Source organism: Felis catus, chromosome A2 (genome assembly GCF_018350175.1).
Source record: "Felis catus isolate Fca126 chromosome A2, F.catus_Fca126_mat1.0, whole genome shotgun sequence".
NCBI classification, from domain to species: domain Eukaryota; kingdom Metazoa; phylum Chordata; class Mammalia; order Carnivora; family Felidae; genus Felis; species Felis catus.
In genome coordinates this window covers 164,785,868-164,811,003 of record NC_058369.1, presented here as the reverse complement: position 1 = coordinate 164,811,003, position 25,136 = coordinate 164,785,868, and positions in this window count along the sequence as shown.

The following is a 25,136-nucleotide window of genomic DNA, read 5'->3' as shown; positions in this document are numbered from 1 at the left end:
CTGGATCCAGCCATGCCTGAATCTATTCCTGGCGGCTTTGGTTAAGTCACCCAATAGATTATCTTTGTTTAATTAAGGCACTTAAAGTTGAGGTCACTTGTGAAAAAGAGTTCTAGCCAATACCATGTCTTTGCTTTCCCAAGAAAGCCAACTTTGACGATAGTACAAACGTAATTTCCAGCACAGCTATATGCAAACTGGAACTGGCTCCACATAAATAGGGACTCAACTGAATGTTGATTACACCTCCTCCTAGGAAATGAAGAGACGTTGTATCTTGCGGAGGTTTCAACCAAGACCAGCAAGACGCCTGCAGAGACTTCCTGTCCGGGGTCATACAGCCGGTTTACCTCTAAGTCGGTAAAGAGAAGTGCCCAGCTCACCATCGAGAGCAGTGTTTCATGGAAAAGACACAAAGGAACAGAATATTGTCTCTTCCTTAGCTGTACAGTCACTTTGAAACTTGGGACATGCCTCCTACCTCAAGGAGACCTGGGGATACAGATGAGCAGCATAAGCTAGTGGGATATACCTTATATTTGTTTCCAGAATCACAGTCTTTATCAGCAAGTGTCTGATTGGGTCCAACATAAAGCACTCCCACTGGACAGAGGTCCGTCCAAGCTGCCCCTCGGGCTGCCACACCCCCATGGGTCTAGCCCATGCATGGTAGTCATTGGCCTGGGGACGGATCCGATTATTTGACTCAAAGGCATGACAGTAAAGGGCAACTTTACGCCAATTCACCCTTGGGGAGCTGCTTCTCCAATAGAAGGTGTCACCTTGCTGCTAGGGCCCTATGGCACAGCCCTTCTACCACGCTTGTGAGGCTCACAGAGCTTCCTAATCTGGTATGACCACCCCTTCCCACCACCAGACCTGCCAGGCTCGGTGGCTCAAGTGGCAAGACAGCTTGCCCCCCCGATCTGGACTCTCGGCCGAGCCCTCTCGCTCTGCTTCTGTTGAAACCGATAGCCTTCCCATCCACCCAATTTGTGGGGCAGGAATATTCTTCAGGGTAGTATGTGCTGCTTCTAAAACCTGAAGACGCATGCCAAGCGCAGTGCCTCTTTCTCAGCAATATGTTTGTCAAGATTCAAAATTTCTCATTTACCTTACAGGAGGAATCCCGGCATGTCCCAGGCATCGGACCCCCATAAACTGCACTGACGTGGCAGACCGCCCCCCAAATGTTGACAGGGTTTTGTCTCTCACCTTCTGGATCCCAGGGGAACTACTGGGCCATTTAGGGAAATTGCTACTTTCTGTTCATCAGACCCAATTAGCACGCTGTCATCAATATTATGGACCAGGGCGGTATCGTGCGGGACGCTGAGATGTTCAAGGTCTCCATGAACCATATTACAAGCAACTGAAGAGTCCACATAGCTCTGGGGCAAAACAGAGAATGAGAACCACCACCCCAGTTTCTGAAGATAAGCTAATTTTTAAATTCCTTACTGATGACTCAAAAAGAAAGTATTTGGTCTCACTCCTAGGTGTGTACCCAAGAGAAATGAAAACACATCTCTGCAAAAACCTGTACAAAAATGTTCATGATAACGTGCTGTTTATAATAGCAAGGGTGGAAACGACCCAAGTGTCCAGCCACTGACGAACAGCTAACCAAGGGTGGCACATCCAGGCAATGGAAGGCTATCCAAGCAGTAAAAAAGGATGAAGCACGGACACACGCTGCAACATGGATGAACCACGAACCTCGAAAACACGCTGAGTGCAAGGAAGCCGTCACACAGGAACACCCTGCATGGCTCCGTTCCTGTGCAAAATCCAGAACAGAGAACTCCACAGAGACAGAAAGCAGAATAGTGGATTCTTAGGGCTTGAGGGGGCCTAGGGGGATGGGAGGCTAAAGGGTACAGGGCGTCTTTTTGAGATGATGAAAATGTTCCAAAAGTGACTGGGGTGACGGTCGCACACATCTGTGAGTTTATGACGTGGGGCTCGAACGCACGAACCGTAAAATCGTGACCTGAGCTGAAGTTGGATGCTTAACCGACTGAGCCACCCGGGCGCCCCCGAATTAAACACTTTGAATGAGTACATTGTACCATGTGTGAATTATACTTCGATAAATCTAGTCAAAATGGAGGGGGAGGGAAGAAAACATCTGTAGGTCAGCAACCACGTATCAAAAGCCAGACGCTGTGCTGCTCCCCTCCCGTGAAGGTCCCCTGACTGGCACGACCCCTGGGATGGGGTGACCACCGGGTTGAGCTAGTGGCTGCCTACCATCACCTGCCACGTCTCTTGTTCTCACAGGGACCGGAGAGGTGAATTCATCAGCATATGATTCGTCCTGCCATCCAGCATCCGTTATTTTGGGTGATGCTAATCAACGAAGTTACCCCAAAAGTGAGTGGGCTTCAAAATCTCCCTCCTCGTCCCTTCCTGCCATAAAGATCACAGATCAGGGAACCAATCACAGGGCGCTCTCAGTCTACCCATCCCGAGTATGGAACCAGAAAGGATACAATGGAGCTGTCATGTTGTCACTGGAGTTCGGGCCACATATCATTTCAGTGATTTCATTTTTGTGGTCTTCACAGTATATTTTATTCTGCTCTGGGAGCTCAAACAACAGGGAGCTAAGGACAGTGTGTAGGATGGAGAAGGTCATGGTTGTCGGTCTCTCCACCCACAGTGAATAACCACAGGGCACTCCTGTCACGCTCCGAAGTCAGTTCAGTTCCATTACCAGGTAGCGATCGAGGCAGCCAGCGCAAAGTAGCATGACGGTATTCAAATTTGATTTCTTAAATCCCACCCATCTAAACAGTAACAATCACCCAGATGTCAGCACATCCTGTCTACCATACGGTTTATTTTATGGGTCTAGATTTTTGCCTCTGGATTAAACTTGCATTCACCCTAAGTATACGTTACTGATAACAGAAGCACCAGACTTTATTCCCTCCAGGGATGCCTGTGTCCAAGGGAAGGAATTTCTTAACTGGGATGACTCCCCAAGGGATATGTTGACTGAATAAAGAACTTTAAGCAACGGGGAGGGTGTGTTTGAACTTTGCATTCATATCACACAGACTTCTCCCTCTGTCTTCAGTGGTCACAAACCTCAACTGAATAATCATTTGGTGTGGCATCTTGCTCTGTTGTGGGACAGAATCGCATGCCCAGAGAATCAAGAGAGAGGGAAAGAGGACAGAGCGAAGGGAGAGAGCCAGGGAGAGGGTTTGTGCGGTCAGTGGAGGACGCTGGGAAGGACATAAGGAGCCACATGTGTGCAGGTTGGCTCCTTCCCCAACCTCATCATGGCCACCTGACCCTGTCCTCCAGGAGCACATGCTGAGGTAGAGTTAGGGTGCAAGAGGTTTATGGGGGTGCAGGGGGGCAGGCTGCCCATGCAAGACGAAGGAGACAGGAAGAAAGACTAAGTATCCTCTCCAATTGTGAGGTAGACCTGATAAGTCTCTGCCGAGCTGATGGGGAGCTTCAGGGCAAACACTGCCCACCAGAAGCGTCGGGCAGAAATGCAAGGCTCTCCCTACGCTCACCCTCACCGTGCTCAGCAAAGCCTCTTACGCCCGGACACCATGAGCCAACTGCAGAACCATTCTCTCCGGAAGGAAGATTGTACCGGTGGGGCACCTCCACAGTGGCTGTGTCTACCCACTGCCCCTCCATCCGCGGTCAGGAAGCAGACCCTCCGAGGTGCCACCGGGCTTCTCCCAGGGGGGACTAAGAAGCGGAGGACAGTCCATGTCCTGTCACTGCAGTCGGCCTTGGGGTGCAAATGGTACACATCTTCCTCCTTCATGATCATTTACAAATTCCCCTCCCCCTCGGCCATCACCCCCGCTGCTCTCGGTGGCTCAGCCGGTGTTGTGGTTGGAAGTGTGCCCGCCAGAAAGGTACGTTGAGGTCCTTACTCCAGGCACCTGTGAATGTGGACTTCTTTAGAAACAGGTCTCTGCAGAAGATCACACTGAGCCGGGCGTGCTCTAAGTCCAGTGTGACTGCGTTCTTACAAGAAGGGGACACACAGAGAAGGTCATGTGGAGACCGGGGCAGAGGTTGCACTGAGGTGTCTGCAAGTCAGTGGTTGCTGGGACCCCTAGAAGCTGCAAGAGGTGAAGACAGGTTCTCCCCTTGAGCACTCAGAGAAAACGTGGCCATGAGGACACCTTGATTCAAACTCTGGCCCCAAGCACATTGAGAGAATGGACTTGTGCTGTTCCAAGCCCCCCACTTGGTGGTAAGTTGGAACCTAATACACCTGGTATGACTCCTATGTCCCTTCCCGAGGGGCCTGAGCCCCTGACAACCATTCGCATTTGAAGCCAGCGTTGCCATCCTTGCCCACTTGCGGCCCCGAGTGGGCAAGGCGGTACTGAGAGGTGCCCACACAGATCACCAGCTTCCACACGTGTTCTCCCTGCCTGGTCTGCTGAGACAGCCGTAGACCTGCCGGTCAGGGCCATTCACCCTGGCGAAGGCAGTGACCCCCGCTTCTCACCTGCTACCCTCCGGGCACAAGGAGTCCAAAGCCCAATGGGACCCTCGCCATGCCTCCCAGAAAGGGTCTACCCCTTTGGGGGCCAAGATCTCTACGTTTGCAAAGGCCAGGCTCGAGATGATGGGAAACAAAATTTCCCCCAGCCCAGGCCATTTGCTACCGGCCAGGAGGACATGTATGTATTTCGCCTCGGGCCACTTCTCCTTCCACACAAGTGGACGGATGACCAGGTGGACTCAATACCGCCCATCGGCAAGGCTTTGCCTGGCAGCTGTCGCCCAGGTGTGGCTGTAATACAACTCCATCCACCTTGGGCTTGTACCCAATATGAGCCAACCCATCTGAAAACCAGGGGCTGACCTTTCTCTTCCTTCAGCGAGTCATACGGGACCCCCGCGGATGGCCACAGGCACTAGCTGCCGGAGGAGCTAGCACACCACGCTGGGTGGTCTGGGACACCTGCTCACGCCTCTGGCCCTGCTTGGGCTCGTCCCACACGTACCATCTCCAGACGACGGTGAGTCGTTGCTGGGCTCATCTGCCCTCGGGACTCAGCAGGTCTCACTGAGCTCAGCTCATGCTGGGAAGCTCCGGGTACACAACCACTTGGTACCCCATGGTCAAGCATCCCGCCTTTACCTCAGCCCAGGAGCACAGCAGGAACAGTCTGGGAAGGGTTCCTACGTCCCCGCTGCCATTGGCATGGCTTGCTCCCGAGCCCCGGCTGATGCTGTGACGGCAGAGAAGAAACCAGACAAACCCAGGTCTGTGAACTGTTGCCTCCGGGTCAATCTAGGGACACTGACTCTGGAGCCTGGGCCCTTCATTCCTGAATATCGGTGACCACACAGTCTGTTCAGGGACCAGAGGAATTTTCCAGCTGCCAGGGAAGAAGAGACAGCAGTTTAAGGAAGGTTCCTCCCGGGAAGCCTGAGGCTGTCCCCCACCCTGGGCTGCAGGAATAAGGGTGAAATGACGTTTAACTTAATTCTCCTCTCGTCCCAGGACCTCAACAGGTTTGTGTGGGAGGGAAAAGAGGTCTGGCTCATCCTGTGCCCTGCACCCCTCCTTCCTCACCCGAGAGGCAGCTGGAAGAGAGTGAGCAAGGTTCAGGAGACCTCTTACCTCCCTGCAGGTGGCCACCCAGTGGCCCAGCCCCCCTTGTCTTGCAGGTGCACGTGGTCACATTCCAATCCCAGCGATGAACACAGATGAGGCTCCACCTGGGACCATCGCTAAACCAGAAAACTGTCACATTCTCCAAAAATTGTATCTTGCTTGCTAAGACTCGAAACGTGGATGCCTCTTCCCCATCAAACGTCTTGCCCCCTTTCTCTCTCGACAAAAACTGTGTTCCACCCGGTAAATACAACAGACGCTTTCTGGGGTCTTCTTTTTAAAAGCTTAACCTACTTTCTTCCATTCCGGCTGTGCTTCCTTTTAAAATAAGCACAGGGGCGCCTGGTGGCTCAGGCCACGAAGCGTCTGACTTTGGCTCGGGTCGTGATCTCATACTTCGCGAGCTTTCTGGACTAGGGGGCACCATGAGGTGGGTGGAATTTGGGACTCTGTGCTCAGTACGCGAACAATACAGGCCTTGGCGAGACCAGAGGGAGAAGTCGTTGAGTAGGAAGTTGATGCTCAAAGTCTTGTCTAGCGATTAACAGACAGGTCTACCTTCCCCTTCATCGGTGAAAACAGCCAGAAGGAACACAAGGTGGCTTAGTTCTAAAGGAATAAATCCAACAAGAAGCTTATTCCCATGGCGTATGTCTCTGGCCCAGTCTGAAATTTCCCTCCGTCCCCAGGGTCGGATGACTCCCAACAGATCCTAATCCCATCCCTCCCCACCTCCCGCTCAGACACCTTGTTTTCGTTTCCTGTGTTACAAAGCAAAATCATTTGCATTCGTATTAAAAGCTAAACACAGGTTTCCATCTTCCAGGGAAGAGAAAGTATGGATCACCTGTTCCCAGCTGAAAGGGAGGCGCGGTGATCATCAGTGAGGTCTCCCAGTGCCTCTGGGTTTAATGTAAAATTCATTTTTTATCTGAGAGAGGAATGGGCTCAACCATACATCATCCGGATTACCCGTATCCTTGATGCAATATATGATCTGTCTCTCACTCTTGTTTCATTTACTGAGCGATATATATATGTATATATATAAAATGGGATTGACGTAAAAGGCCACATTGCCCGGAGAGCTTTCTCACTTTGATTGAATTTTGGATTAAAACATCCCCCAGGGATTTAAGATTAAGCAGTCATTGCAAATTTAGAGAGTTTCTGATGTGGAACTGGAAATCAACTCCACCAGAATTGAGCATAGCTGTTCTTTGTACTGTATATGATAAGAAGTAAAACAAAAAGAAACCTTAGCGTGAGGCTCCTTTCAAATATGCTTTTGACAACGGTCGGCATGCGTGGAAAAGTTTCCAATTAGGATTTGCTCTGAGTCTGGAGCAGGAGGGAGAGAGGCGAGAGAGCCTTTCGTGGGGAACAGAAAGCAATCACGAGGGGTGCGGCACTCACACTTTCGCCTCCCCCGGTGGACGACTGGCCACAAGGGGTCTGCGCTGGGTCTGCCAATGGGGAGCTACCGCCCCAAACCCACAGGCCGTCTTAGCTGTGAGGACATGGGGCTTCCTTGAGGGCACGGACGGTCCCCTGCCCTTTCTCTTGTCTGTACTCACAGCAGGCACGTTCGCCTGCACAACTCCGTCACTGGCACACAAGCTCGTGGCTGAAACGTCCACGGGGACTGACTCACCTCCTACGTGGGCACCGTTAGTGGGGCGTCGGAACTTGCAACAGCAACGAACTGCAGCACAGATTCCCGGCGGCGTTGTGGCTCCCCGCCACCCCCGCCGTGCTCGGCACCTGTCACTTAACATCCTCGCGGGCTGTTTCAGAAGCAGTAACAAATAAATAAATAAAACTGCTTGCTGGCATTTTTCATGACCAGTGCAGCCATCAGCTCCTGGAGTCCGTAATGGGAAAAAATGAAATACAATATGATGTCCCCGTTTTTAGGAACAGCAACGAGAAAATCTAATTTTATCTTTGCAAAGACACACCTGTGCTGCCACTTTGACCTGAATTATCTACCGCAGAAACAGTCCTTGTACCAGAAAGAATGGCTTTCATAGCTTTTAATCTGCTTTGTGTTCTACAAATGAGTATTTCAACTGAGAAGTCTCCAGGAAGGCAGAGCCATTTTTTTTTTTTAACGAACCAGGAGATTAGCTAATTTTCAAGTAATTGTTAGATATTCCCAACCTTTTATGGTTTACAAGCACCCTAATTTCAATTGCACTTCTTTGGGGGATGATATCTACATCTCTGTCTACCTCTCTGCCCCTCTATCTGCACAAACACACATACACATACCCTTAGTTTTCAGAACTAAACCTACTTTTGACTGAGAGGTTTTACTATTGCCTCAGAAATTACTGGTGGAATTGTAAAAGTCAGGGCTGCTGATATTTTAATCCAGTCTGTGTACGATTTCTAATAGCATCACGAAACCCACAATTCTTTCTCCTTTCTTCCAAATCCAGAGGATTTGCTCTTCAGACGGACACATAGTCAGTGGAGAGATCTTATACTTTCCCAACTGTTAAGATTATGTCTGATTCTATGCCAGGCTCTTGGAGTCGAATGGAGAACTCAAGCTGTCCTTTATTCTCCGACCTTACGTACGGCACAGAGAAGAAATGATTCGGAGTATTTTAGGCATGGGGCACAAAAAAACTACCAATCTATTCCAAGGGTGATGGACGTTAGAATAGTTCGGCGGCAAATGGGATAAAATGGAATCCAAATGGAACCAACAATCAGGAAGTTACTTGGCTTGCCAATTCAGAGATGACAGGTGGGACAGACATCCAAGGGCTCAGTTGCCCTCCACTTCTCCCGCTGTTTACAGGAAGAGGCCAGTTCCCCACCTGTGCGTGCAGCAGGAAAGGCTGCAGAATGTTCCCTCAGAATGGCTATGAAGAGACCTTGGTAGTTTCTAGCAGTTTTCCCACACAAGTGAGAAACTTCTGGAAACCGCCCCCCCCCCCCCGCCTCATGTCCCATTGGCCAGAATTATATCCTTCACTCAACCAATCACGGGGCGAGGAGAAGAACAATGAGGTGTGGGTTAATCAGGGCCCACCCCTCGCGTGGGGGTCCCCTTTCTCTGCAGAACTTGGATGATGAGATGAAGGGATAAAAACACTTGAACCAAATCTGACTTCCTTTTAGGAAAGAAAAGGGACATCTTGGCCAGGAATCAACCAGCAAATTCCACAACGGATGGTGAGGTGAAAGTAGTGTTATTACAGAGGGGACGCTTTCAGAGCTATTTATAAACGAATGGCTAGACCAGGGTCCCGAGCCAAAGACTGTCACGGCCTTGGAGGGTGATGAATGAATGAATGAATGAACTGAGGTACTATAATATTATGTAATCCCTAAGTAATGTCCTGAGACATTCCTATCCGACTAAATGAAGACGTACCCCCACTGCCACCTTGACCTGAATTACCTGCTGGGGAAACAGTATTTGGACCAGAAAAAACAGCTCTGTGCAGCCTGTATACAGACCCATGCCTTCCCTTCGATGACCATGACCTATCACCTCCCCCTTCTCATCCCAACCTGCATGCCAAGCTCTCCCGAACCCTGTCCTTTCCATCCCGTCTCTTCTGTGCTACCACACAGACACACACCCCACCCACAAGTTCAAGTCCCATCCGTCCACCATGTTGGTTTACCCGATAGACAGGCTATACATGAGCACAGAAACTAAAAGCCAAACTTCCATAAACCTATCTTAAAAATTCTGAAATTATGGCGGAAATTCTTGTTTGCCATGTTCTTTTGGCCTACATGTTGAATTATTTTTCACTTCTTAGGCTCCTGTCCCTTATATTCAATTTCTTATACTTGGTGTATTGAGTCCGGTTGAATGACCTGGACAGGCCTTATCTGTATGTGAATCTATACTTTGCCTCTTATGAGACATATCAGCTTGAGCAAGGCACTTAAATTCATTCTACAGATGGAAAACCTGGGCTCAAAGATCAACACCCACCTCCAGGTGCCTTTGTGAAGACCACATGTGGACTTATGAAAGCCACCGTGCCCTCCCCTCTGTGCCTTCCAGAAGGATGTCCCTCCCCACCCTGGAGTCTGGCATGTGGACATAGGTGAGGCCAAAGTTTTGAGTTGTTCTGTTGTCTTTTAAAGGGGTCTCCCCTAAGACTCTAGACTCCCACCTTGTTTCTTTCAGACTCTCCACAGCTCACGGGGAATTCAGTAAGCACTTGCCGCATTGACATTTTTTCACCCAGACTCACAGAATCCATTCTGGGCATGGCCTGCCAGGTCTCCAAGCAGACAGTTTAATTTGGGATCACAGGCTGCCGACTTTTTCCCTTATCTGATTACTCGCTTGAACTTCCCTCGGGCTCTATTATTTTACCTGGACTCAAATATTCAGAAAAGCCTCAGGTCTCTGCCATTGCCTCCTAACATTTTCATTTATTTCCATCAAATGTCAAAGTGGTGCTCTCGCGGCAACTGACATTTAAATGGGGCACGTTCTCATCCATCAAGTCATTGTACGCCTCATGGCCTTGGGACAGGGCGAGGCAGTTAAGGCAGGTGAAGCAGGTGTGATAGGTGAGGTAGGCGAGGCAGGTAAGACAGGGGTGACAGGTGAGTAGATGAGGCAGGTGGGGCAGGTATGACAGGGGAGGCACCCACTCCGGGGATAAAGGCAACGAGGCTGATTTGGATGAAGCGCTCCAGGACACCAGCTGATATGGGCAAGGTCACACATCACACTGTTTGGCATTGTCCTCAGCTCCTTCCTGCTCAAGCACAGGCCAGATGCCCCCCAAGTACCCTCTTCTTCTCCTGATGCCCCTACTTAAAATGTCAACCCCCCATCTCTGCCACCCTCCCTACCTCTGAGTTAGTTTTCCTCCCTAACACTTACCACTGACAGCCATAGCATCTACTTTTTTATTGTTTATCCTCTAAACCTCGAAGGCAGGTCTCCTGTGTGTGTGGGCGCTGCTGTGTTCGCTAAGCCCAGAACAGCATCACGCCTCCTAGCATGTACTTGAGTGAGTGCGTGAATACATGAGCAGTATTTCCCACATGGTAGCATCAACAGCATGTGTTTTGTTTCCTACATTAGTTCCCCAATCTCACACAGCTTCCACTCTGTTCCCGTCTCACTTATTAGGCACCACTGTGTGCCCGTTTGAAAAGGTAGCCGCGACTATTTGTTGACCAAGCAAGCCGAGGCCCTCCGGCCGAGTCCCAGATTCCACCCGCTGCGCCATCCTGACCCCTGGGATAAAACTAAGACGTCCGTTAACTCACTCCGCTAACGCTATTCTCAAAGCAGGGGAGAGACTGAAAACCCACCAGCCTGCCGCATTCACCTTCCGGGGCTGCCGTAGCAAAGCATCACACGCTGGGTGGCTGCAAACCACAGAAACTTAGTGTCTCACAGTTTGGAGGCCACGAGTCTGAGATGCAGGTGTGCACAGGGCTGGCTCCTTGTGAGGCTGTGAGCAAGACGCTTGCTGTCTCCCAGCCTCTGAGCGCTGGCGGTCTTGGGTGCTCCTTGGTTTGCACAAGCATCGCCCCACCCCCACCCTCATCGTCCCATGGGGTTCTCCCTATGCATCTGTATCCAAATTTCCCCTCTTTATAATGACACTGGTCTTACTGGATTAGGGCCACCCTAGTCCAGAGTGACCTCATCCTAACTAATTACATCTGCAATGACACTATTTCCAAATAAGATCACATTCGAGCTCCTGGGGGGCTGGGCTTTGAACATATGAACTTGGAGGACACAACTGGACCCACACCACCAACATAGGAGCGAGCCATTGCTGACTCCAAGTCTCCCTGTTGGGTTTAGCCAAGTCAGTGGACTCATGCAGAGACCCTTCCCCTCTTTTTGGTCATTTTCTCAGCAGTGTGTGGTCACCACATTGGTGACCCATCAGTCTCAGGAGACCTGACATTAGTTTCTTTGCCTTCTGGCTGGCCTGGCACCTTTCACACGAAGCCAACCCTGCATCGCCTCTCCCCGGCAATGCCCTTACTTCTTGGAAACCCAGGTGGATAACTGGGTGGGTTCATGCCATCCGGGAAGTCCTAGAGAAAGGTCCATAACAAATGAGCATATGGGCCATTTGGCTACGCCTGAGATCTTCACGTGCTTTAGCATCACGGTGGGGGCGGGAGCCAGCAGCGAAGTGAATGTGGGCTAGGCAGGTGAGTACCAAGCCCCTCAGAGGGGACGTCACCCCTGGGTCTGTGCATCAGAGCCCGTTGGGCAGCTCCACGTCACTGGGTCTCTGCTGGGCTGATGTGCTTGACGATTCCAGAAAGGAAACAAGGGCTTGACTCCCTGCTCTGTCTGGCCTCTGAATAAGCGGCCCGCCACGGAGGCCCCAGGCCAGGCAGGTGCATCAGGGCTGCAGAAGGGGCCGGAGGGCCTTGCTGCTCTGACCTAGCTCCTGCTGATTAGGGTTCAGACACCGGGGGACTCTCTTCCCCAGAATCAGGCCATTTTCAGGCTTATCTGTGCACCTGCAGTCCTGTTGGCAGCCCCATGGGCTGGGGGCAGTAATATCCATCTTGCAGATGCATCACCATTGCCGCTGCTTTCCCACGGGACCAGGAGCCCCCCGCCTGGCAGCAGGGGCTTCGGACACCGGACCCCGAGAGGGGGTTCTGTCCTCTCCTCCCCTACACGAGGCTGCCTGGCACTGCCCGGTGGAAGGGAGGGCTGGACGGCAGGGCTCCCTCTGGAACGCGCCTCCCAGCACGTACGGGTTGCCTCTGTGCAGGGACGAGGGATGCGGGCCAGCCCTAGTCCCGTGGCTCCGGGTTAACCCGGCGGGAGCCGCACCGTGCGGTGCAGGATGCCTCCGAGCCACGTGCTGTGTTCTCCACGCGACTTCTGCCAAGTGAACCTGAAGGTTCTTCAGGAAAGGAACTAAATTCCACCTTGCGCCCACTGGGGGGTGATGCTCTTCGGGGTGACAAGAAGCCCGAATCATACATCCTGCCTCCCGCCTGGGGTTCCCGCGAGAACAGAGCTCCACCTCCCCAACTGCCATGACTACCACCGAGGATAACAGAATAATAAATACACGAGGAGGGTGCAGTTCCTGTATGCGTCCTTCCCTTTCAACGTTTGACCCTCCCCTTCCAGCACGGTTACAGGACAGGAGGTGACGCGTCCGTTTCGTAAATCGGGACCCTGGAGCCGACGGAGGGCATGCCGCCTCCTTAAAGTTGCAGTTAGCACCTGCGGTCAGGACTCAGCTCCCGGTCTCGTGACTTCGGATGAATGTTCCTTCCGTTCCGTGTTGTGCCCCACCCCTCGTCTATGAATCCATAAACCATTACTTCACTGCTTCTCGCTTTAATCTCCCTTTATAAATCAAGAGCAAAGAGTCCACGAAAAGCGCAGGATCACTTCAATTTCAGCCTGGATAAAATGCTTCGCCAAGCGCTTCCGATTAAAATTCGCGGTGCCTCGCCACCTGAGTACATGGCTTCCATTACGCTCAACAAGTCGACCATGTAATCGATCGGCGGCTATTACCCTCTGGAGGATCCTGAGTGCCATCGTACTGGGGAAGTAGAGTTACGCTTCCCTTTTCATCTTAAATGTTGAAATGAGGGACAGAGTGGTGATGGCTGAACACAGAAATCATCTTTTAATTAAAATCTGAAATTGTATTTGGCCCTTCGTTTTTTTTTCTACCTGGTGCTAATATGACTTTTTCTGCCAGTTCTTGGGTAAGATTTTTTTTTTTTTTTTGGCAAGAAAACAATGTAAGCATGAAATTCTCTTTCATACGGTTGGGGGCCCAGTCTTCTTCCCACCTGGCATATAGGCAGAAGGATGCAGGGTTGTATCCCAGACCAGCGAAAATGGATGGATGTGGTCTGTCTTGCTCAAACTCATAGTAGTCACTTGGATGAATTCATGCATAATTTTAAAGCAACTTCACAGAAGACCATGGGGAAGGGAAGGGGGGGGGGAAAGTGGTTTCAAACAGAGAGGGAAGGAGGCAAACCATAAGAGACTCTTAAATACAGAGAACTAAGGGTTGATGGGAAGGGGGTGGGAGAGAGGGGAAAATGGGTGACGGGCATTGAGGAGGGCACTTGTTGGGATGAGCACTGGGTGTGTTACATAAGTGATGAACCACAGGCATCTACCCCTGAACCAAGAGCACACTTTACACACTGTATGTTAGCCAAGTTGACCATAAATTATATTTTAAATAAATAAATAAATAAATAAATAAATAAATAAATAAATAAATAAATAAAACATGCTATGTTTACCTTTGAAAAAAATAAAACAGTAAAATTTCAGATTTGAATAACTCCGTGCAGGTGTGGAAAGAGAGCAAGTTACCCATTAGCAAGCTTGTAGTGCTCTAGAAAATTCTATGCTGATGAATGCTTTCTGGTTCTACATCATGACCCCATCGCTGTCATTACCGCAACCTTTTGAGGAAGGAACGGCCACAGTTAAGTCCTAAGACTCAGGCTCAGTAACCTATGCCGATGTGACATCTGGCAAACATAGGAGGCCTCCAGTGGTCCAGCTCTGAGTCCCCCTGCCCACTCTGCTCCCTCAGGGACTCACCCCTGGGACCGGGCATGACACCTGCTTAGCGATGAGTGGTGAGTCTGATTCCCTACCAGCCTGTGGAATTATTCAGACAAACCAAGCTCATCCTCCTGGGGAAAGTGAAGTCGGCCTCCCCTGCCCCTGCTGTTCACAGTGTTCCCAAGCACCCCTGCCGTGTGGCCAGCAGGGTATGGGGTGTCCTCCCAGCTGTGAGTATACACAACCACAACCCCCTGTCGGCCTTGTCTGTCCCGTGTCCCCACCGGTCAATTCCTTCTTGTTCATCACTTCCCTCCCCTTCTTGTTCTGGAATCCTCCTTTCCCCTCCCTGTCTCATCATCTACAGATCTCTTGTACTAAGAACTACACTAAATTTGCCAAACCACCTCGCATGCATACGTTATACAATGTCCCTTCCAATGGAAGCCACAGGTGGCCCCTGCAAGTCGCCAAGTGGTCTTTCTCTGGTAGGGAGAGAAGAACAGAGGTTCTCAGCCAGAAGGTCTGGCTTCAGCCCGACTCCTGCCTGCTGTCTACAGCACCTTGGTCGAGTGAGGAAACCTCTCTAGGTCTCAGTTTTCTCGTATACAAAATGAGGGTGGGACGCCTGGATGGCTCAGTTAGTTAAGCATCCAACTTCGGCTCAGGTCATGATCTCAGTTCATGGGATCGAGCCCCACGTTGGGCTCTGTGCTGACAGTGAGGAACCCACTTTGGATCCTGTCTCCCTCTCTCTCTGTCCCTCCCCTGCTGATGCGCGAGCATGCTCTCTCTCTGTCTCTCTCTGTCTCTGTCTCTCTCTCTCAAAAATAAATAGACATTTTAAAACATGTTATTCTTATATTAAAGATGAGGATAATTACGTCAACTGCATGGAATTATGCTGATATTTTAAAAGACAATGCATTAAGAGCTTAGCACAGGACTTGGTACAGAGGTTCCATCCAAGTGTTTACTGCTGGAATATTTGGACAGGCCAATGCCTTTCCCTCTGCTGTCCTGTTCCCAAGGCTTGGGTTCACGTTCCCATCAATGAAAATGGGGGAGACCTGCATTCACTGTACAAACAAGGCCTCTCCACCCAGTTTCCTTTCCCTCTCTAGACTAAGAGAGAATTACAGGCATGGTGTTTAGACCTAGATGAACATAAGCATCCCCTGTCAGGCTTTAAAGACATACAGGTGCTAGAAAGTCACTCCTGACTCAGAATCCGTCGGCACAAGTGACGATGTGAAGCCAGGACAAAATCGTGAGCTAGCCCAGCAGCCTTTCAGCTCCAACCCCTCACGAGTCTGTGATTCTAGATTCACTATTTCCTTCCGATTGTCTGACGCCCACTCATTTCAGACTCAATGACAGGGAAGCCAAAGGCCACATACATAAAAATGATTAAATTCTGCCTAGTGAACTTGCATATGATTCTGAAGAATATTCCCTGGACTAGAAATGAAACACTCTGGCTGGAGAGAGTGGGTTTCTGACTCTGCAACAGGGAAGAGGAACAGGAATTGTAAAAAAACAATCCCAAATTTTGAAATGCCCCTTCCAAGGCCCCAGACCTAGAGAAACAAGTGATTATTTATTAAAGAGCTTCCTGTGATGGTTGTATAACATTGTCTCATGCAAGAAAGATGCTGAAAAGGTATCGGAGTTCTTCGTGGCGTCCCGTACGGGGGATGAACACAGGTGCCTACAAATCTCCTAGACACGACCAGACAGCATCACTAAACTTGAGTGATAGCCCAGCACTAACATAATTAGGAAGGATCAATCCTACAGACTCTGCAACGATAGTATGTGGTCCATAAGAGCCTTGTCAGCATTTCAGATATTTCGCCACTGACAAAGATCAGACATTTGGGAAGAGGAAATGTATGTGGTCAGAAACAATCTGACAAGATCCACTGAGATGACTCAGCCTCCCCAGTCCAGGAGGAAACAGGGGAGAAAAGCCTTTCAGGAAGGCACAGAGTAGGCAAAGCTCCTCTCTCCAGACTCTGCAAGTCTTCACATGTGCAGGCGGTGGGGAAATGACCCAGAGCGACTTTCCCACATGGCGGGAAGAGCTGGTCTACAGCAGAGCCCTCAAAGTGGCCGGCTGAGCGTTGCCGGCTTGCAAGCTGTCTGAGCGCCCGAGGAGAGGACTTCGTGCCAGAGCACAAGTCAACTACATCACGAAGCACCATTCAGATCGACTGACCTCGGTTTTGTTCTGCTTTGTTTTCCGTGGCAGGACTTTCTTGATCACGGAAGCGTCGCATCGCTACTCGTCTTGACACAAGCTCCCGATGCCATCAAGGACTGGGAACAACTTGCAGACTAGGTACTCAGAAGCGCCCAGCCCGAGCTACCTCCTGGCTTGATTGCTCCACTCCCTGTCGTGCCTGCCCGGCCACCCAGCCCCCCCCCCACCCCCACCGGGACAGGGAGGTCCCTCCTCTAGCCGGATGGTGTATTGGAGGCCCACGCTCACAGCTATGGCTCCCAAGAGCATCACCACCACCACAGCCTCTAATAAACTCCTTGAATGCAACTCTGATCTATCTGCCAGGGTCTTCAACCCATGACATTCCCTTACTCACACACACGTACACATACACGCAAAGGAAAGACAAAGCTAGGGTGCTTACCATTCATTGTCTGAAGATAGAGAAGAAACAACACTGAAAGGCCTTCCAGGTCCTCCATGATATGACAACCCACGGTTCTCAACACTCTATCGCTCTTCCCTACACATCCTTCTAAACCTTACCTTTCACTTGCTCACATCCTTTCTCTGCCAGAGACGCTCCACTTGTCCCTCTAGATTTGTGAAAGTCCCATTCATTTTGAAGGTCTCCCTCACACGTCCCCCCTCCACGAAATCTCCCCACATACACTTTGGCCTCCCCCAGACCTCAGGATGCTCCTGTGCTCCTAACACTGACCCTCTCCAGTCCTGCCTGGTGGCCGGAGACCGTGGGCCCACTCTTAATGAACCGCTGATTTTATAAGCACGCCATGAATATGGTCCCCTGAGAAAACAGACACACCCATGGGCGCCTGGGTGGCTCAGTCAGTGAAGCGTCTGACTCTTGATCTCAGCTCAGGTCTTAATCTCAGAGTTGTGAGTTCGAGCCCCGCACTGGGCTCTGCACTGGGCGTGAAGCCTACTGAAAACAAAAACAAAAGAAACAAACAAACACAGACACACTCACTACAGACGACAGTACGTTAACACCTCACTTTCAGCCGGAACTGAAACACCCCAGTGTCCCACTCAAGGCTGAACCCCACTGAAGGGCCAAGTTGACCCCAAAGAGAGTCCAACACCCCGCCGACCTATGTACACGCACACACATGCACGCACACGTGCTCACACATACTCACCCCAAACTCTCCATTCCCCATGCCAACCACAGCTCCCCTCTAAGCAGTCTGTAACCCCTCGCGGCTGGATGCCTGAGCTTCCTTGCTGATTCCCGTGCACGTGAGCCCACGGCCAAAGCTCGGTGGCCCCTTCCACAGTGCCACACCTGGTTCAGACACAGGCACCCCTGTGTCCTGAGGAATCACGGTGTCCACGGCGATACGGGGAGGATTTCCTTCCCCTGCCCTGTCAGATGCCACCATCTGCTCCCAAGCACCCCTTCCTGACCAAGGCTCCGTATCTCAATAACCTTCACAAAGTAGAACCTTTGTTTCCTCTTCCAGCTGTGTGTGTGTGTGTGTGTGTGTGTGTGCGCGCGTGTGTGAGGGGGGAGGGTAACGGGGTGGAGACGAGATGCCTTTAAGATCTCCAGACCTAGGGCACACACCCAGGAAATAAAATGTCAACCTTTAGTGAACAGAATAAGATTCTGTAAGAAACAGAAAATATAATCCCTGTTAAGATTTTGGGTGGGGGGGGGGGGAAACTTGTACCCTAAAACAAAGAATAGACTTTGTAGTCTAGATTGTGGCTCTGGTCAATACGTCTGATGCTATGAATATGAACATCTGTTCTGGGAATGAATCTTATTTTTTTTAAGTTTCTCTTATGTATTTTGAGAGAGAGAGAGAGAGAGAGAGAGAGCGAGCGAGCATGCAGCAGTGGGGGAGGGGCAGAGAGAATGAGAGACAGAATCCCAAGCAGGCTCTGCACTGTCAGCACAAAACCCAATGCAGGGCTCGAACTCACAAACCACGAGATCATGACCTGAGCTGAAATCAAGAGTCAAACGCTTAACCAACTGAGCCATCCAGGCGCCCCTAAAGATTTTATTTATATTTTTATTTTTAAGCAACCTATATACCCATCATGGGGCTTGAACCTACAACCCCGAGATCAAGAGTCAGATGCTTAACCAACTGCACCACCCAGGCACCCCTGGAATTTTAATATTAATAAAGAAATACTCAATTCAACAAAGTACCTGACAGGATTCTTCATTGAATACTTTGAGAGGAGTATACAAATAAGAAAGATTAATAGATTTAAACATTTTCAAGAGCAAGAAAGAACAACAGTGTCTAATAATCATTTACATAAACACTCAGAACAAAGTTTGGGCTACCAAATACACACACACACACACACACACACACACACACACACACACACCAGGCCTGCAAATTGCAAATTCTGGAAGTTTCAGTGACACAAACAGAGCAGTTGTCTTACAGCTGGAAGGGTGATCCCCAGACCAGCAGTGTCAGCATCACCTGGGAGCTTGTGAGAAATGGAGAATCTCAGGTCCCACCCCAGACCCACTAAGTGAGGGACCGCATCTAACAAGAGCCCCAGGACATTTGCACGTCCACCAAGGTCTGAGAAGCACAGCCGTAAAGGGAGGCATGTTCTCTCAGGGCTCAGCGGTGAGCATACGGTTCCTTTTTAAACTCTCACGAAAGAGTGAAGACAAGTAGATCCTACTTGAAAACAGACTTTATTCCTCAAAAGGTCGGGATAGAGCTTTGCAGGCTGCCTCACATTCTGTATGTGTAGCAAAGAGCTGAGGGTTTTCTCCACAGAGTTGTTGATGTAGGCTTGAAAACGGAGTTCCGGCAATGCTAACTGCCTTTTGGAAGCTTGTGCCAGGCCCCGTGGGTTTCTCGGGCCAACTGAGCATACAAGCAGCTTTCAGACACAGTGAACAACTGCCCTGATGTATTGAGGAACCGCTTGTATCTTCAAAACAGAAACGCTGGTCTCAGAATGTTCGTCATCCTCCCAGATAAGTCATGCCCAAAATTCCCCATAACATCTTTATACCACTTCTGAGAAACATCATGTTTTCAAGACTCCAAGGACCAAAAGAAAACTCATAACAACCATCATTAATCTTGGTAACTCCAGCTCTTAGAATAGGCTTTTGGATGGAGGGCAAGAGGGCTGGAAGGAGGGAGGGGTGGAGGGAGGGCAGATGGAGGGAAGGAAAGATGGTCAGGAAGCCAAGACCAGTAGCATAGACAGACAGAAAGAGGGACAGGTGGGCGAGCCTCATAGAGCCTTATTGTTTTAAGTGGACTAGCGTCGACGGAAGCACTGGGTACCTGTCTCCGAACGTAATACACACACAGTCAGGAAACGGTGGCCAAGTAAATAAACCCAGACAACGACAATCCCACGAGCTGAGTGCTTTTACGCCCGCTTTCTAGATGCGGAAACTGAGGCTCGTACAAGCTGTGTGACACGTTCAAAATCACACAGCCTGTAAGTGGCAGTGTGGATTCAAATCCAGCCTGTATGTGCTACCCGCTGCTGGACTTAGTTCCCTGCTGTGGCTAATGGCAAACCCATCGCTCAAGGGCATCTCCTGGTGTAGGCGTGGGCAGGCGCGGGGGAGCGTGGGGAGAGATTTTTGTCTTTCGCCAAGATCTCACTTACCTTGTGGTAAAAAATAATCCATTTCAAGGAGGCTTTCCCTCTTGTCCATCAAATCACGGCAGAAACAAGGTGCATTCGCGCGTTTTTAAGCTTTCATTCTTGGAGTTTCTTGAGTGCGTGAGAAGGCAATAATTATCTCGCTCCAGGCTAAGGGAGCTCTTTACAAGTACGTTCTCAACCACGGAATTAGTCGCCAGGAATGTCACTAAATGTCATCTGTCATTCCTCGGTGACATGACAAGTTCTACCATGCTTCAAGTGCGGTCGAGCTCCTGGGGAACTATCTTCTTCCTCCCGCGGGGGTAGGAACAGAGCCCTTGCAAGCCTCCTCCGTGCCCGCGCCTGCCTTCTGCATCCGATGAGAGCAGATGTGGGCTGCAGGGGAGTCGTAGGCTCTCAGAGCTGAAAAAGACCCAGGAGATCCCTGAATCCCCTCCCTCACTGCACACACAGAGACCCCAAGAATCGGGGCAGTTACGTTGGGACTGCGAACCACTGCCTAGTCTCCAGGCAAAGAGCTCGGTCGTGGGGCACAGACGCACACAGGCTCAGCCGGGAGTCCGGGCTCCTTGGACACTGCCCCCCTCCGCCTCCCACGGTGACCTGGCTCGGCACGTCCACACACCCTGCCTACCACAGAGCCTGGGGAGCCTGACCTAGCGTGGCAGGGAAACTCTTGGCTTCCCTCCCCAGGTAACCACCTGCTGCAGAACTGAGGAGGACAAAACAACTGACCCCTGCCCGAGCTCCTCAGGCTGTCACCTGTGAGAATTAGGAAGCTGGAAATAGGGCCTGGAGAGAGACCCCATCGGGTAAGTGGGAGGGGCGGCGGGTGCATCCGGTCTGGGTTTGTTTGCTGCCCAGGAATCAGCACTGTGGGCAGAGAACAGAGTAAGGTCACTCTCCCGGAGGCACAGAGCCGTCCTGGGAGAGTCGGAAGGATGAGTTCCTGGAGCAGAGCCCGGTCAGGGGCCGGAGAAAACTATCCGACACCAAGATACAAATTCCGGTGTGGAACAGCCGGATTGATTTCACAGGCGGCCCGCACCGACCACAGCGTTCGCTGGGCCACCTTAATGAGGGGCACATCCAGAGATGCTTTAAAGACACCTGGGCTGCTTCTGACACGGATGACAATCCCCAAGCCCCATGTTGGCCCGGGCTGTCAGCTTTCCCCTCGGTCCTGGGAGCAGAGCTGCTAACAGGAAACCGACAGAAAACTTCTATCTGCTTTTATTTTTCTGCGGGTTGTTCGCGGACGGTTTGTGCACAGGGGAGCCCCCCGCAGAGGCCTGCAGGCGAACTGGATGTTCCTCGAGGGTATTTACGGACAACGCACCATTCGCCTGGCCCTGCACCGGGCGCTCCCGGGGGTACAAAGTGGGAGAGACCAACCGCAGCGTCAGGTGGAAGTCATCGGTGAGCAGGGCAGAGAAAGCGTTCCTACAACGAACGAAAACGCGCCGAGAAGCAAGAGGCTTGGCAGCCCCCAAACCTCGGGATCGACGGTGACTTCCACGTTGGCCCAAGTCACCACCACGACTGGCATCAGCCTTCCACCAGCCGCAGGAACAGCGCTTCACAAGCCGCGTTCTTGATGTTACTTAAATCTTCCCCTCTCCCACGTTTCTGGTGTGCCTCCCGTGGACACTCTGGTGGGGGCAGGTTAGACTCTAGGTGGGGGTGCAGGGCTTGTCACACCTGGTGGTGGGGAGGCTGCTTCAGGCTTGCGTGTTCCCTGCGTCGGGGACGCGACTCGTTCGCCCGGACGGGAGCAAGGACGGGCGCCAGACGGCCCAAGGGGGGGATATCTTGTCGCCCCTCCAGACCCTGTCCACTTATCCACACCTGCCTGTGCTCCAGCCCCCGCCCCGGATGGACGGCCTTCTGGGTCCCGGTTTGAGGCGGGTCGTGGACACCACCGGTGAGTTGGAGACGGAGAGAGGGGAGACTGGGGGTCCTCGTGCCCTTGGCTTCCTCTCCCGGGGTCACCAGGGACCCGCCACGTGCCTCCACCGAAGACCACAGCCTTCGGCATCCGTGTTCGTCCCGCTGCACGCTCCCCGGGCTCGGCTGCCCAAGCCGTCCCGGCCCGCAGGGTCCTGCCGGGGGCGCCCCCTCCCTCCGGCCTCCCAGGCCCTGCCCACAGCTTCTGTAAATAGTCCCTCCATTACATTGTCCTCCTTTGCCGACTTTGAATGTGCTGTTTCCTGCCCGGCCCCGACAAGACACCGCCCTCATTTACGTTTTCCTGTGACTCGTTTCCACGCTGTTTCATAACAAACCGTGTGTTCCGTGCCTCGCAATTGAAAGACGGACCTGATATCGAGAACCCTCTGAGGCCCAGACTTCCCCGCACTGCATCAGGCACCTGCCCTAGGAATATGAAAGTGAGCAAAGGAATCACCGCTTCCCTACAAGGGCTCACAGTCTGGTGCAGCCACGGTCACACAGCTGTTACCTGCAGCAGGGCGTCCCCTGTTCTGGTAGGAACGGCCGGGGTTCCCTGGGAGCGGAATCTGAGGAGAAGCACCCGGGACGGTCACGCAGAGCAGGTAACACGGCCGAGCTTTAGGGAGTGAGGGGAGGCCGAGCGAATGAGCAGGAAGCCCGGGCACGCAGAGCCCTGACCGGCCAAAGGAAGGCAGGGGAGCGAGTGGGGGCCACGTGGGGGGCAGAGGGTACTTCCCAGGAGACCCTCAGCGCTCAGAGCGGGGTGAACACCGTCCTGGACCACGAGGCCCGTCGGGCGTCCCCGTCACCTGATGCCAAGCGAGGCTGAGTTACCCACGTGCCCCCGTCCCCAGACATCAGGCGTGAGGGGGGAATCGCCCCAAAAGTTTCAACATTCAACTTCTCGCACCTTTCAAGCCTTTGCAGGAAACTTTCCTTCTTGTGGCTTTTCAAAGGAACCTGAGATATGAGAAATCTGTCTCTGCTGTCAGAAGCGGTCTAAGTGGCTTTTCCCTGTAGAGAGCAATCTGTCACTCGCCCGGGCAAGTGGCCCAGGAACAGATAGATCAGTGAGGCCATAATTCTCAGGGCGGCCTCCCGAAGCCACCTCGGTGGCCACGGAAAGATAGAGGGATAATGTGCAAAGAGGGGTGTGATAACTCTCAGGGTGTCACGGGCTCACGGAGGACAGCAGGAGCGGAGACCGGGAGATGTATGGAATGCCTCGGAGGGGCGCGACCGTCGGTGCCAATAACGTGCAGCCGTGTCGGGCGGTGACACCCGGGCTCGATGGACCCATTTGTTAAGGGGCCTATTTAATCTTCCGTCAGCCATTAGCATATTCAAACAGGCTTCATGCGGCCTCGTGCCTCTGATTAAAACTGCTGACAGGCAGGGAGCGTTCCGTACAGGGTGAGGCGTGCAAACACGGCGGACGGGAACCGGTGTGCGAGCGGCACACGCAGGGCTGCGGGGTGGCAGAGGCGGGCCCCGGCTGTGCAGTGACCCACCGCAGCCATCGCCCCGTGCCAGCCCCGTGCCGCTCCCGGCCCCACGCGACCCACTGTGAGTGGCACAGCTCTGTGCTATTTTTACTCCGGAGTCCTGCCTGCGCACAGGCAGCACTTGGGCCGAGACCCTTCATCGCGCACTTACGTCACCGCATCTCGGCAAAAAGAGGGGCGCAGCCCGGGCTGAGGGACGGGGGACGGAGCTCGGCACTCGAGGGACCGCCCCTGTTCACACGTGACCTCTGCACACTCTTCCTCCTCGGCGGCCTCCTCTCTGCCCTTGTTCACATCTGTCACAGCCGTTCTCTTTGTCTTCCCGACTGCCTCCTTCTGCCTCGGGTTACGCGGCCTCCATGCACCATGGGTGGCACCAGATACCTTGCAGACCCCGACCTCTGTCCTCGAAGGTGCACGTGTTTAGCCCCTTTCCAGAAATGAGGGAATCGGGTCTATAAAAGATTAAGTACCTGACCCAGCTAGCAGACAAATCCAGCCGTTTCGGATCTCAAAGCATACGCTAACAGTCCCTCACAGGACCAAAAACTGTTAATTTCCATTAAAGAAACAGTTTCATCCACAATAGCCCACTCTCTGGCACACCCTCGTCTCTGCGGTCTGGGTCACCCTAGCCTGTCCCTAGTGATGCAGACCAAGGAGGCGCTTCCCGATCTCTACCCGAGAGCTGGGGGCCCAGGGCTGAGTGACCAGTGCCAGCCGGTCACACGCAAGTCAGGACCCCAAGAGCCCCGCAGAGTCTCGCTCGCAGTCATGTCAGCTCAACGGCCCTTCCTCGGAGGGCGGCAACCAGGGGCGGGGGGGGGGGGAAGCTGGGAGGTACATGGTTGGGGACACAAAGGAGGAGTGAAACAGACATGTCCTTGCCCTGAGAATAAGAGTCCAGTGGAAGGGACAAAAGATATGCATGAAAACAGGGGCACCTGGGTGGCTCAGTCGGCTAAGCGTCCGACTTTGGCTCAGGTCCTGGTCTCACGGTTCATGAGTTCAAACCCCACGTCGGGCTCTGCACTGACAGCTCGGAGCCCGGAGCCTGCTTCGGATTCTGTGTCTCCCTCTCTCTCTGCCCCTCCCCTGTTTGCGCTTTGTCTCTCTCTTTCAAAAATGCATAAATGCTAAAAAAAAAAAAAAATTTTAAGATATGTGTGAAAACGAGCCAAAAACTTACATTCCCCGGCAATTATTAACAGAAGAAGATCCAAAATGAACTTGAGAGGCAACGAGAGATTTGCAAGGCGAGAGCTGTGTTGGGGCGGCTTCAACGGTCGGGTCACCTGAGAGGTGAGCGGGGCGGGCGGAGGACACACACTGGGCAGCAAACCTGATGCCTCAACACCGGCCTGGGCAACCGGCCATCGGAAGCAGCCTGGGGCACTTATGAGATGGACAAGTTCTGGAGCTAAACTCCAGCAGGATGATTACAGCTAATGATACTGTGTTACACCCTCCAAAGCTGCAGAGCCAGATCTCAGTGTTCTCCCCACAAGAAGGAAGAAGTAATTACGTGCCAGGACAGAGGCAGGAGCTCACGTGGAAATTGTCTCGCACTGTGAGAGCAACACTGTTGCACACCTTCAACCCACATCCCACTTCCTGTCAAGTACATGTGGGTGAAGCTGGAAAGACAAA